This window comes from Chionomys nivalis, chromosome X (assembly GCF_950005125.1).
Source record: "Chionomys nivalis chromosome X, mChiNiv1.1, whole genome shotgun sequence".
NCBI lineage: Eukaryota > Metazoa > Chordata > Mammalia > Rodentia > Cricetidae > Chionomys > Chionomys nivalis.
Window position 1 is genome coordinate 103,264,888 of NC_080112.1, and position 15,457 is coordinate 103,280,344.

Genomic DNA, 15,457 nt, shown 5'->3' on the forward strand with positions numbered 1-15,457 from the left:
CTGGCCATTGGATATAGTCTTACTAGGGGTACTCTCAGGGTATGAATTCATTCTAAAAACAATTACAGAACAACCATATCCAAATTAATAGTATGACTCATCTACCCACCCATCTTCTTGTAAACCATTTTACTTAATATAAGGAAGTTACCTGAAAGGACTGCTTGATATTTAAATTTTCAAGTAAGTGTAAAATTATTGTTTCCTTGTGTAAAAAATGTCTTTCTTCTGAATACTGAGATCTTCCCATTAGCAAACAACAAAGTTGAAGAAAATTAAGTGAAAAATTATGTGAATATTTTACTACAGATTGGTTATAATGAGAAAGATGTATCACTGCCATTTCTACCCATTGGTTTTCAGATCTATGTCACATGACAGTGAGGAAAGCTGGATCACTGGCTTAGAACAAATACTACATCACAAAAAAAGAAACTTCAGGTGTTTGTTACCAGCTACAGTATGATTGTACGTCATTTCTGCAGGGTGTATCATTCCACAAATAAACCTGTCCCTGGGTAATACAGGTCATGTTAAAGCCATTGAATCACACAGAATATAGTCAATTCACTCTTTACTCTTTTGGAAACAAATGAGTTCTTTGATTGAAGCTTATATTGAGTGGGATATTATGTCTGTGTGCATGGCAGTCAGTACATAGAATATAGTGCTAATGTAAAATTAATGACTAAAAAAATCAAAATATTTTATTTCCTCAAGGAAAGATACAGCTATATCCATGACAACATTCCCTGTTCACTAGGTAGTTAGCTCATCCTCTGATATACTGTGGGTACATACCAACTACAAGCAAATTGTATACTGAGTGAAGCTAACCTTGGTGAGAAAATGAATCACATCCATAGTCACGTGTTTGTGTGTGCATGCATGCGCACACACACACACATACACACACACACAAACATTTCTACTTTGTAAGTGAAAAATTATGATCGAGGGAAAAGAACTATAGTTTTTAAGTGACCTAAAAGAGTTAGTCATCTTTCTAGAATTTTAAAAACCTTTTCTGCCAAGAACAAATTTTGGTGGATAATCATGTGAGGTGTAGACATAATGATCACATTTGGTCCACATTTTTATGAAATATATGAAGAAATTGTTGATTCAAACATCCTTTTCACCAATCCTTCTGTCTTACTTTCTAAACTGCCTGATCACCCAACCAAACCATTAGCCACAGCCCATGAATAAGTAATGTCATATATCCTTGCAGCAAAGTAGACAATAAGAAGCACAACTTGAGAGCCGGGCGATGGTGGCGCACGCCTTTAATCCCAGCACTCGGGAGGCAGAGACAGGCGGATCTATGTGAGTTCGAGACCAGCCTGGTCTACAGAGCTAGTTCCAGAACAGGTTCCAAAGCCACAGAGAAACCCTGTCTCGAAAAAACCAAAAAAAAAAAAAAAAAAAAAAAAAAAGAAGCACAACTTGAATGTCAGCCAGTTGGAAAGATTTCTTGTCATCAATGTCTTTCAGAGTAACCTCTACGTGATACACTGATACAGCAGAAGACATCTTTTTATCTGGTGTCAGCACATCATCCAAAGCTATCATTATAAACCAGATCATTTGTTTTTTCCTTAGTTAGCTCATCATCAGGCTATCTCTAGGAAGTACAAGAAGTCATTTGCTGGCAGAATGGAAGTGCAGTTGAAGGAGACATATGGATAGTGTGAGATATCGCTTCCTACAAATAATGGCATACATTCAGATTTGATTGAAGTCTAATATTGTACATATCTTTTCCTCTGAAAGTTGGAGTGGTACTATACACATAAGTTTACAACTCACTGAATCAGATTTTATCTCTCCTATAATGGCTAACTTAAGTCAGGTAAACCTGGCCATTACTAGAGACAGTCATAAGCTAGAAGATATTTCCTGAAGCAGGTAACTTTCCAAAGAAAGCAGGTTTTGCCAGACGTCGTGGCTCATACTTATAATCCCAACATTTGGGAGGCAGAGGCAATAGGATTGCTACCAGTTTGAAGATAGCCGAGGCTACATAGTAGATGTAGTGGGTTGCTGTGTGGGATGCACAGTGAGGCCTTATCTTTAAAAAAAGAAAAGAAAGGAAGGAAGCCAGAAAGCAAGGAAGGAAGGAAAGAAGGATGGAAGAAAAACAGGCTTCTATCAAACCTCCTTGGCTTGTAACTCCATGTAGCAGACTTGTCTCATTTGTGAGCCATAGAGTCATGGGTACACATTGTAATACTGAATCCATGGAGCCATAGGAACCATGTGGTAGGGGAGCTTGAATTACAGTCTTCATTTTCCCTGTACTCTTTTTTTCTTCTTTACCTTGTATCTCAAATTCTGCTGATAGCAAGATCTTTAAGCTCTCCAAAAAATTAATTACCATTGAACTCAGCAATGACCTTTCAATAACTTTAGAGGAAACCAAACCAGAAACCAATTCTAGGACAACCAAAGATTCCAGCAGATATGTTGCTACAGCCAGTCCTTGCAATAGTAATCCTGATGCTTATATCACTGAGTATTATTGGATACAAGCATCTGAAACCAGCTTTGGCTAGTCAAATGTTAAAGACACTTATTTAGGGTTACTGAATAACTTTCAAGATCCCTCTAAGGGAATGGGATCCTACTATAAGTAGTATGTAATCTGAATAAACAAATGCTGACCAGTGACTGTATCCCAGAATTGTTCATGTAATACCCACCACTATTGCCAATGTAGACTACTATCATTTCCATGCAGCCTCACAAGTTCATGTGTTCAGATCTGTTCCCTGTGGACACTAGTGTCATAAAGAAGGCCTTTTGATGTTTTCTTAGGTTTTTAGAGTGAGTCTTCATAAATGGCACAAATTTCCCTAAATAAACAGATCCCAGAGTATCCTTGCTCTTAGCACCAAGCAAAGACTCAGAAAGACAGACAGTCTTTATAAATGGCACCACACGAAACACCATTGTTCTGTGTACCTTGATCTTAAATGTACCAGATTCCCGACCTGGGAAAAATCAGTTTTCTATTGTTCATAAGCCAGCTAATATATGCTATGTTTGTTAGAGTAGCCAAAGTTGACTTAAACATCCAAGACACTAGATCCACTGAAAATATAGATTGTATTTATTAGACCTCTGGTTACTATGGCAAACACATATAAAAACAGTTTAATGGAAGAAATATTTGTTTTGTTTGTCTCATAACTTCAGAAGTTCTATCCATGATGAGTTAAGTCCACTGCTTTGAACATGAGATTAGACAAAACATCAAGACAGGAAGGACATGACAGAAAAGGATTGCTTACCTCAAGTCAAATAGGAATCCAAGAAAGAGAGTGGAATGATGACAAGGTGTGCTCATGACAGACATACACCCAGGGACTTATTTCTTCCAACTAGGCCCACCAACACATTTTCCTTAACTCAACAGTAAGGAAATTTCAACACATTAGGAATCCATCAGTGGATTAATCCAGTCATTCTGAGTCCTCATGATCCAGTCACCTGTCAATGACTGTGTCCATTGACTGGAAGCAAATTCTTCAAAACATGTAATATCAATAGTGTACTCCTAAGGAAATTCACATTTTTCATGCTGTATTATATGTTTCTGCATTAAATACAGAAGTCATTATTCTCAGTACTTGAGATAAAACAGAAAAAATAAAGAAAGTAAAAGTGATTTTGTTCTCATGAAATACAGAGACAATAAGCAGATAAATAAAGTATAAAGTACAGAAGATGTTCATAATTGATAAGGAGAAAGATGAAGCTGGTGCTAGAGATGGAGCTAAGGTAGGTGACCTAACATGATTCTGACTGTTAGGGAAATTCTTTTGGAATGTACAGACACCCAGCTTCCATCAATTCAAAAGCTCAGAATATCATCAGATGATCTCTGAGGCCTATAGATCTCTGAGGCCAGTTATACATATAACTGACATCACCACTGATTTGAAAGAAAGTATTCATTCCTATTTTTTGTTTTATTACAGTAAAAACTCCATGAAGCTATTACTATTGCATAATTTGTAGTAATCTGAATCTTTCTTCTCAAGCCTTTATTTTTAAAAATGTTGCAAGATCCCCCCCCCAGAGCAGTTGTGAGCCCAGCGGGACCTGGGAGAGCAACTTGTGGCAGGGCAGGCTGGTCTTGCCATGCGGCAAATGGGTGTGAACAGTTGGCAGGTAGAAAGGACATGGGCAGACATATCATACAGAATAGAATTGAATATTTATTACTTAAAGGAGGGGAAAGAAAGAAGAGAGAGAGAGAGAGAAAGGGAAGAGAGAAGAGAAAGGAGAGAGACATGCGTACACGCCTAGAGGGAACAAACAGAATCTAGGATGGCAAGAGGAGGGCAGGGGTCACCAGGAGTGGGCGTGGCTTGTCTCTTAAAGAGATGAAAACTATAACATTCCTAGCTCTTTTTTATAATAAAAAGCAGGAGATTAGACACCACAGTTTAACGGAATTGGGGCAGCAGATTTTCAAAACTGCCTTTGGTTTATTTGTGGGCGTCATCTTTGGGGGGAGGAACCAGAGGAGGCTGGATGCTGGCCACATCCTGGTATGGCTGGTCTCTTTGCTCCCAACCAGTGTCTGTGGCATGGAAATGCCTGGTGTCTCTTATCCTGTTTAAAATATTGGCAGAACAAAGAACAAAGTTAAATTAAGGAAAAGCATTTTTTTAGGACCAGGGAATTGAGGGGGATGTATCTAACCTGTTTAAGGTGGATCTTTTAATTTGGCTCCCTGGAACTCACAAGAACTCCTTAGGTTTATGAAAACAGAAGTTTTAGACACATACATTGTATAATGAGTGTGACATATTTTTGTACAATGAAAAGTATTTTTTAAGACTATGGAAGGCAGCATAAGAGAGAAAGTTGATTTGAAATTTGTTTGGTGAGGTAACCTGGCAAAACCTCTCAGCTATCAGACTGTATCAGAGATCTTTGAGAAGGATAAGATTTTATTTGAGTTACTGATTTAAAAAAATGACAGAGAACTTACTTGGTTGGCACCCAGAGCTACTCTTTTTTGGATCCTCCACGGTCGCTGAAGGTTGCACTTGACCTTTGCTGTTTAGTGCCAGGCCTGGCAGGCTCCAAAAGACCCCATGGACTAAGAAATATGTAGGAAGACAGTCCTACCTTGACCTGAGAAGCTAGGCTTCCGATTCCAGCGATTCTGTCCATGTCTGGAGGTCTTTAGTTTAGATGAAAGGCAGTTTTGCCCAATGGTCAGTACTCAGCAGTCAAAGTGAACTGCAGAAGAATGTTGTTCTGTGCCCATTTCTTTTCTGTCTTCTTTGGAGGAAATAAGAGTGCTGTTGCTAGGATCCAACCTGTCTCTTTTTGTTATGAAAAGATTTTTTAATAATTAAATATTTAAATATCACATTCCCCAGATCTTAGAGTAGTTGAGGGCTGTTTATTAGATATAACTTCAGTATAGAATCTGCCTGGAAGGTTGGGTCTGAGCTTGACTGTACTGGCTCTTAACAGGTAAGATGTATACTTGTGAAAAGACAGAAAGAAGAAACTGCTTGCAATAGAAGGTTAATGGCAGAACTGACAATAATAAAGAACAGCTTAATATATTTTAAATGAGGGTTGGATTAAATATAAGGCGTTTTTGTAAGAGACTTAAAAGTACATACCAGTTTAAAACATGAGACTTATGATTTTGTAGTCTGAAATGAGATGTAATGAACAATTATTATACACAGAAAGAGTGAACAGGAATTGGGCAACATGGATGCTTTTGATGGGCCCTATCAAAGGCATGCCACCATGCAAAACACATGTAACAGAGTTAACAAGAGAATTTTAGTGAAAACTGGGGGACAAGGCAGGGTATACTTAAGTAAACGTGGGAGAGCTTGGTCACCTGACTTGGTTCTCAGCCAAGATGGTAGTAAGGTCACCCATGTAATAAGGTTAACACTAGGGAACCTGGCAGGTAATACCTCAGTAAAGATGGTGGAATTTGGTCACCTGACCTGGCCGTCAGTCAAGATGGCGATAAAGTCACCTGACCCCAGTTAACATGGTGGCAGCCACATGTTATATGAAAAAAAGGCACAATTTTTGAGCTGTAAGTATTTTAAGCTTAATGAGAGGGATCTAAAGGCATGATCTGCCCTGTTGCTGAGCCACTATGCCACAACACAAGCCACAGAGGGGAGCAAAAAGCTGGAACTGAAAAAAACTGCACCATGCCATGGCTGGAATTTTAAAAATGCCAAGGAGCCAAAATTGTAAAAACACGTGAAACAGCGGTACCCAAGGCCTATAAGGGAACATCTTCTGGCAATATAGGCAGGATGCAAATCAGCACAAACACCCAGGACTCGTGGACGAGGACCACAGCGGGGTATTATGGCCTATCTGGATCTGGTTGGGTGACCCAGAAACCAGAGAGGCCGGGGCCACTCTGAGTGGCGGTTATGATGAGAGAAGAAAAAAAGGAAATAGAAGAAATGAAAAAAAAAGATAAAAAACTGGGGGACCCCAGGTCTCCAGTCAAATGCACTGTATGGGGAATGTGCAGTGCTAACTCATGGGTGGACTGACCAAGGGGTCAATCCAAACACAATTCTGGTAAATGGGAGCAACCGTAGCAGAATGGGGGGGTAGACTTACTGATTGAAGCCGGGAAGCCGGTGGTGGGAGTGGAAAAAGAACCCGGTTCAGGATATCTGAGTCACGGCACCAATTTTAAAATGTTACAAGATCCCTCACAGAGCAGCCACAAGCCTGGTGGGACCCGAGCTCTGTGGGTCCTGGCTTGCAGTGGGGCGGCTGGTCCCACTGTGCGGCGAGTGGGTGTGAGCGGGCAGCAGATAGAAGGGACATGGGCAGACACATTGTACAGAACAGAATTGAATATTTATTACTTAGAGAAGCGAGGGGGGGAGAGAGAGAGAGAGAGAGAGAGAGAGAGAGAGAGAGAGAGGATAGAGAAGGGCCCGAGAGAGAAGAGAGACGCGTGCTCACTAAGAGGGGACAGTGAGAGAATCTAAGATGGTGGGAGGAGGGAGGAGCCGCTGGGAGTGGGCGTGGCTTGCCTCTTAAAGAGATGAAAACCATAACAATCATAACTCATTTGGCTCCAGAATAAACTCTCTTATTCCCTTTGAAATGAGAGTTATGGTTTTTGTCTGCTTTGTTTTTAAGTATTGACACTTCATACAAAATTAGCCAGATGGTGGCAAAAGGATTGTTGGATGGTCTATTGCCAGAAGGAAAAGCAACTATGCATGTCATATGTACATCCTTTGTGTTATCATTTGTCTGAAAAGTTATAGTCTTTAATTAGATGTACCATTAACAAGCTATGAAACCATTGAGGATGGTTTCTCTATCATTGCCAGCTTTAGGCCTCATCTCTCATTTTCTTTACCTGAAATCATACCACCTTTAAGTAAAGGATGTGCTTCCAATGTCCTGTTTTAGAACTTGAAATACTGTGAGAAAGTAGGAAGGATTCATCACAATTGTTTCTTAAGACTACAAAAGCCAGTAAGGCAGAGACAGCAGGGCTTCACTGAGACACACAATGAGAAAACCATTGCTTCCCAGTAAAGCGTGCCTATTTTGTAGAGGTTTATTTATTTATTTATTTTTAATTCTTTTAAGTCTACTCTTATTCGTTATTTCTGGTCAAAAGGATAAGATCTTAGTTGTAGCCATGACTGTGGGTGGAAAAATGATATCTTTAAACTGCCTAAACTATAAGATTACAAAGACAGCCATCACACACACACCCACATTAATTGTTAATCTAACTAGGCCTGTAAATCACCTAGCCAAGAAACCACTTCCCACAAAACCTGATTCATCTGAAGGCTTATTAATAAGGTACAAATAATAACCAGTTTTTCTAAGGCAGATCCACACTGTGAAGCCTGCCCACTTGTCTGCTTGAGTTCTAACCAGGAAGCATTAGTATTCTGTTTCCCTCTTTCATATGCCAGCCAAGATCCTAAGCCTGATTTGTTAACATAGGCACTCTACGCTCTCTCACTCTCCTCCAAGAACCTCCCTTAGAACTGTTTGCAGACCCACACCACTGAACCTGCTTGCCTTCTTGGACCCTCTTCACTATCTCTCTCCTCCTAATGGCTTCTGAAATTTACAGCTTACCCGCCCTGTCATTTTTCTCTCAACCTGTAATAAAATTGTCCTTGCTGCTCTTTCTGAGTCAGGTTACAACTTGTTTTATATGTGAGTCTACAAACGTGCAAAAGTCATCTAGGAACCTGCAAAAGTCATCCCCAGTTCTTGAAAACACTTCACATTACTTCCAGTTTTTTATCACTGACTGTTTTCATGATATGTATGTATGAAGCACATATTAATAAATTTCTGTTATATTTTCCCTTATTAATGTGTTATTATTTGCACTAACATATTATCAGATACTAAACCTAAAACAGAATAGAAACTGCTTTGCCTCCCTTATACACTAATTCTTACAGCTCTATAGGATTGTAGCCATCTTTTTCTTATCTATAGTGCATCCATCTGTGATTTGCCCACTGCCTATGAACCCTAGCTTGTTAGCTATTACATTCCTATCTTGTGGTAAACTTGCTAAAATACTGCCAACATATTTTTTAATCCCGTATCAATGTGCTCTGAACATCAGTTGAAATATATCATTTTATGTACCTTCTGTTCCCACCTCTCTGTCTCTATCTCTCTGTCTCTTTCTCTCTCTGTGTGTGTGTATGTTTTGCATGTATGTTCTTATTTGGTGTGTGTTCTTATTTGGTTTCTGTTTTAATGGTGAACATCATGGCCAAAAGCATCTTGTGGAGGAAAGGGCTCATTTTACCTTACAGGATAGTCTATCATTGTGATAAAGCAGGGCAGGAACTCCAGCATGTAGGAACTTGAAATAGAAACCCTGATGGACTGCTGCTCACAGGCTTGCTTCCAGGCTCATGTTCGGCTCCCATTTTTATACACCGTAGGTCTCTCTATAGGTCTCCCTTCCTAAGAATGTCACCATTGACTATAGAATAGGTTCTCCTGTATTAATCAGCAAGCAATAATATGCTCCACAAACACATCCACAGGTCAGTCAAATGCAGTCCCTCATTTGAGGATCATAATTCACAGGTATGTCTAGTTGATAACCAAGATTAGCTTTCACAGTGTGTGCATGCTTCTCATGCTTTCTTTGAAGAGGAAATTATATATTATGACTACGTGATAGTCTGGTTGAAGTGAAAACTGGTTCATTTATTCAACCTAAATATCTCATAATCTGTCCAAAGTCACAGTAGAACTCTTGTGCTGTTCTAGCTTGCGCTACAAAGAAAGACACTACAACAAGATGGACAGGCTAATGAAGGAGGACTTTGAGAAATGCATTGTTTAGTGATTAACTGTTCTTGCAGATGACACAAGTTCAATTCCTAGCACCCACCCGTAATGCCAGTTTTAGTGATTTAGATGTTCTCTTCTTGCCTCTACATATATCTGGTACACATACCAATAAGGAGGCACACATGTACATCTAAATAAAAATAAATGTAAATATGTATATTTACATATACAAAATTTTTATGTGGTACATCTTGGTATGGAACTTAAGTCTCAAACTACCATTCAAATTGTCATCTTCTGTATTTACTTTCTACTAATACAACTGAGCATTGACTAAACTATTCTTTTATCATGACCTTGTTGACTTCATGTTGTATGTATAATATATATCTAGTAATCTCCATCATGTTGCTTATATGGAAACAAACTATGACTGAGTAAATGGATTATTACATTAGGTAATTCTAGTTGCAATGACTTCTACTGTTTAAAACTTCACTGGTGCAATTTTCATCCCTCTTGCTTCTGAACATTTTGTATCTTCAGTTTTGATGAATTTCAAAATAGAAATGGCTTTCATTTATTCAAAGTGAGATATTCTTTTCTGCTCAGCAACACTGCTTTTAGTTAACAATTAAAGTGTGAGTGAACTGAATCTATGAACAACTGAACAAACTTACTGCCATGTTCAAGATATTTTACAAGTTATACACAGCAATAAGGTCTTCAAGAGGAAAAGCATATGCAAATGTATTAGTATTCTTAAAGAGAAAGCTGAAAGTCAGTGTATCATCACACAATGATCTTGCCTATAGCAACTCATCTACATTGTTAATTAACAAGCTCACTCTGGAAACTGAGCCATGATATCAATGATATCAATGAGATTAGTGGGCTGTTAAATACTCATAAAACTCATCTTTCTTGAATATAATCTTTGGAATAAATTTGAACAATTTATCAAAGTGTACATTTAGGTGTATAATATAACTCAATGGCCAACTGCTGTAAATAAACATAAACTGTTTTGGCTTCCTGTTAAAATCCAAGAGCAATTGAAAAGCATCATCCCATGAACTAAACAAAGTATCAATTAGATCTTGCTGTAAAGGAGGTCAACTGTGGAGTTCAGATACTTTTCTGTCCAAGTTCTTAGTCTTGTAAATTATAGCATTCATAGATGTTATAGTGTAAAATACAGTTTCCTTCTAAAGAAATTTACTAGACAGGAGTACTTCACAGTTATTGTTGTTTGGCAAGGCATAATTGGGGTAGAACTTGGAAAGAGGTGGGAAAGATAAAGCACTATACTTTCAGCAGTTTGAAAGGGTCTTGAAAGAAGGGGGAGCTTTTACTTCAAAAAGAACTACTCTAGAAAAGACAGTGACCATGTCCACATACCATGATGGGAATCCTCAAGGGAGAGATGGCCCTTTCAGTTTCTGAGAACAAAGGGGGCTTCTGACTCTTGTAGGTTTTCTGCACAGAAGGGCTTGCTTTATATTCATGATCTAGCCTGACTTGGTTTTTGTGGCAAAGAGCCAAACAGATTGGCACAAGCTGAACCATAAACTTCCCTTGCAGCAACAAAGCTACACAGCAGAGCATGTTTTCTTATCACATGATTTCCAGGCATATCTGCAGGGTGGTGTGGCCTGATGTCTGGGAGAAGGAGAAAGGCAGCTTGAGGACCTGTAACCTAGCAATACATCGATGCAGCAGGCTACCATGCAAACATTTGATTTAGGAATAGAAGTTAAAACATGTAAGTTGAAAGCAGTTCAGGTGATTGCAAAAGTGACAGCCATACTAGAAACAGATAGGGAGGCATTTTCATGAGTAAAGTGATGTTAATTGAGAGGTGCTTCTAGGGTGGAGTGACTTGTCTGCCACTGTCTTTGATATAAATTAGGTCTTAACGTTAGGCAGGCAGGAAATTAACCCCTAGAATATTGGTTCTCAACTCGTGGGTTGCAACCCCTTTGTAAAGTCTCTATCTCCAAAAATATTTACATTATTACTCATAAGAGTGGTAAAATTACAATTATGAAGTAGTAACAAAAATATATTTATGGTCGGGGGGCTCAGTACAACATACAGAACAGGGTCGAAGCATTAGGTTCTCAACCACTGTTCTAGAGGAACAGATCAAAGTACCTCTCCAAAACAAGAACCAGTGACCAGGATGAAAAGAAAAGTAATCATAATCTTTCCAGGTGGACTAGCTAATGCCCCCTAAATAGGATACAAAGATCAGTTGGCATGGTGGTTGACTACAACCAGTCAAATGAAAATAGCTTCAAAGTCATCTCAGCCAGGAAAATATGACCCAGAGTACTTTTCCTTTTCCCATACTGAATTTGACAAGGTTATGGACTCTGAAACATCTTTAAAAATTATATATCTACTTATATAACATACTCAATTCTAGATAAATTATTCCATAGAAGTGTTCACACTGACGGAAGACACAAGGGTGAGATAGCAAGGAGAGAGAAAACATAAGTTCCATACCTACTAGGATCGATAGTATTGCTGCTCCTCTTTGACCTACTCATGTTGTAAAGACTAAATTCTGGCTTCTTTTCTCTAATTAAACTCCACTACTGTGTCCCACCTGAATTATCTTTCAGGAACACTATTTGGGTAATTTAAGACCTCCCTGTAACATCAGTGTTGCACAAACCCACAATCCTGAGAAGAAGCCGTTTGAAATCAAAAGTCACACTTAGTAGATCAGTTTTCCTGTAACTTTGTCCTTAAAGAATATTCTAGTTCCATTTATATTTCCAAGATAACAATAATCTGGAAAAAAAAAAAAGCAATGTGGGGAAGTTTATTTTAACTCACCATTTCAAGTGATAGTCTATGTCTGCAGGGAAGTCAAGATGGCAGGAACTTGAAGCAGCTAGTCATGGGACATGCATAGTTAAGAGAATCTCAACGAGAAGGAATATTTTGGTCTGATCTGTGCTATTCTTTTGACATGCCAAATATTTTGGTCTGGTCTGTGCTGGCCTTTTGACATGCTTCATAGAGACTTTTAGTTGTGTTAGTTGAGGTGGGCAGACCTAATCATGTGTGCTGCTGTTTGGATTTTTTTCTTTACTCTCATATGACCCAAGGTTTTGCCTATGAAATGCAGGCATCCACATTCAGTGTGCATTCTCCTATCAGGTCAATGTAGATTATATCCAGATGACAATGAACTATCACACTGATCAGGAGTCACAGGTAGCAGGTCATATAATGCTCATTCTTACTATGGGAAGGTAGAAGCTTCACAGGCTGTGGAGTTTTGTGTGTCAAAAATTTTGAAGTTCTAAAAGAGAGAGCAGAATACTTCACTTTAGATTTGACAATAGGAACTGAAGTCTGATCTCACTAAGAGTAAAATCAGGGGGCTGGAGAGATGGTTCAATAGTTAAGAGCACTGACTGCTCTTGTTAAGGATCCAAGTTCATTTCCCAGCACTCAGATGGTGGCTTACAAGCCCCTATACCTCCATTCCTATGGGTCTCATATCATCTTCTCGTTGCTGCAGACACCAAGCACACACATGGTTTTCAGACACACATAAAATTAAATTAAAGGTATTTTTTAAATATAAGTAAAACAAGAGGTGAGTGTTTGATGACAGGGTGTGGCTAGTGCCCTGGATTTCTGATCACTTCTCGTGGCAATTATAGCAGGTATTAATAAATTGTTTTTACTAATGGTGAGTTACTTGAAATGATGAGTTAAAATAAACTAATAACAAAACAAACAAACACAAACCTCTAACACATTAATACCTTGCTTGGACTCATGAAGTAACTAAAACCAAGATAAACCCAGGTATCACTGCCATCATTTTTATTTTTCTCCCTTGGCTCCTCTGCTCACCTCTGCATAAATATGCTAATCACTCAAGGAATGTCTATATAAAATTCCCATGATACTTGATCTATGTCATTCTCTTTCAGGGATTAGCATACAAAGTATGATTACCCCCAATATGGCATCCTCTTATATTTGAGAAATTCAGAGCCTCATGGAAAAGACCACTCCCTCAAATGAAGGCAGTTATCTATAATGTTGAAGTTGCATGCTGCGACAGGAATAATCATCTTATAGGAACATACTAGCTTCTTGTAACTACCTTGTCTAACCAGAACTTGTGTAATGGTCAAACAGAGCATACTTTAACCAAGATTACTTTATCCTGCATACATTTTGTCTTGCGTAAAAATTATTCCAATATTTAAACCCAAAAATCTTGTCAGTATCCTAACGAGGAAGTTTGGATCAATGGCCCATGACCCCTTCATATATTTTTCCTAGTGCAACACATTGACTAAATCTTTCTTTCACATTATGCTTCTTTTTTGTTTGTTTTTAGTTTTTATTTATAATGTTTTCATACAATATATTTTTCTCAAGTCTTCCCTTCCCTCCCAGATCCATACAACTTTATGTTCTTTTTGTCTCAACATGTGTACACACACACACACACACACACACATACACACACACACTGGAAACCAAAAACCAAAACCAAACCAAACAGTTAAACAAACAAAACCCCAAACATGGACACAATGCCTGCCCTGAAGTGTAGTGTGGGAGGTCCATCTGTATATGTGTTGCTTTTATTGAACTGTTCTTAGAGCTCAGTATTAGATTCTAGGATGGAAGTCCCAACTCCCTTAAATCACAGCATGAGGAAATTCAGTGCTACCCAAATAATAAAATTCTTGTGCTAGTGGAAGCCTCCTGACACGTCCCTGACCCACCTTTCTCATAAACTTGTGCAGTAGTCTCTCTTTGTCTGTGAGGGATACAATCTAAGACACCTGGAGATGTTTGAAATCATGGATAGTTCCAAGGCCCATATATATATTATGTTTTTGCTATACATACATACTAATTTTTCAAACAGGTACAGAAAGACATTTGGAATAATAAGTAATCACACAAAAAACTAATAAACACAGATAAGAAAAGATATATATATATTTTTTCCTAGTCAGAGATACCTTACTCAGGATGATGTTTTCCTGGTTGCATTCATTTATCTTCATTTGTATGGTTTCATTCTTTTTAATGTGAAAATGTACCACCACGTTTTCTTCATCCCTTCTTTCTCTTGAGGGACATCTAGGTTGTTTCCAGTATGTGGCTATTATGAACAGAGCAATAATGAATATGTTTGAGCAAGTGTCTCTACCATAGAATGAAGTGTCCTTTGAGTATATATCCAACAGAGGTATACCTAGATTTTGAGAAAGATCAAATCCCATCTTCTATAAGAACCACCACGTTGATTTTCATAGTGGCTTTATGAATTTTCATTCCTACCTGCAATGAATGAGTGATCCCCTTTCTCCACATCATCACCAGCATGAGCTTTCACTAGTGTTATCTTAGCTGTTCTTATGGGTATAAGATGAAATCTCAAAGTGGTTTTTATTTGCATTTCAGTAAAGTAGTTTCTTAATTGTCGCTGTTCTGCGGGAATTTGGGATTCAGTTAAAATTTAGCTCTTTCCATGAAAATGCATTGTAGGTCATCTGTCTTTATTCAGAATTCAGGTAAAACTAGACTTGTCATATATAAGTTATTGTATGATGGGTTGGAAAAAGTGGGATAAATGATACAAAATATTTGCCAGTGATGATACCAATTAATGACTGTGTAAAGAATTTCAAATTGGGTCTCCTTGCAACCAATACAATAACAACGTGAAAGCAGCAAGTTATGCTGTGACCATGGTCAGTTTGCCATATCCATGTGCCTCACAGAAATAGGGATTGTTAAACAAATACACACACACACACACACACACACACACACCAGCTTTCCTGTTTTAAAAAAGACTATCCTTGCTCCATAGGACTTAGTGACTTAGAAAACAATAACACATATTGTTTTTTTTTTTTGCCTGAATAATATTTCAATTTATTGAGAAAATGCATTATCACATAGATTTTTTTTTTATTCTTTTTTACTTAAAATTTCCAACTGCTCCCCGTTTCCCATTTCCCTCCCCCTCCTCCCACATATTGCCCCCTCCCCCCGCTCCCCTCCCCCTATCCCCACTCCACTTCTCCTCTCCCTAGTCCACTCCCCCTCCCTCTCG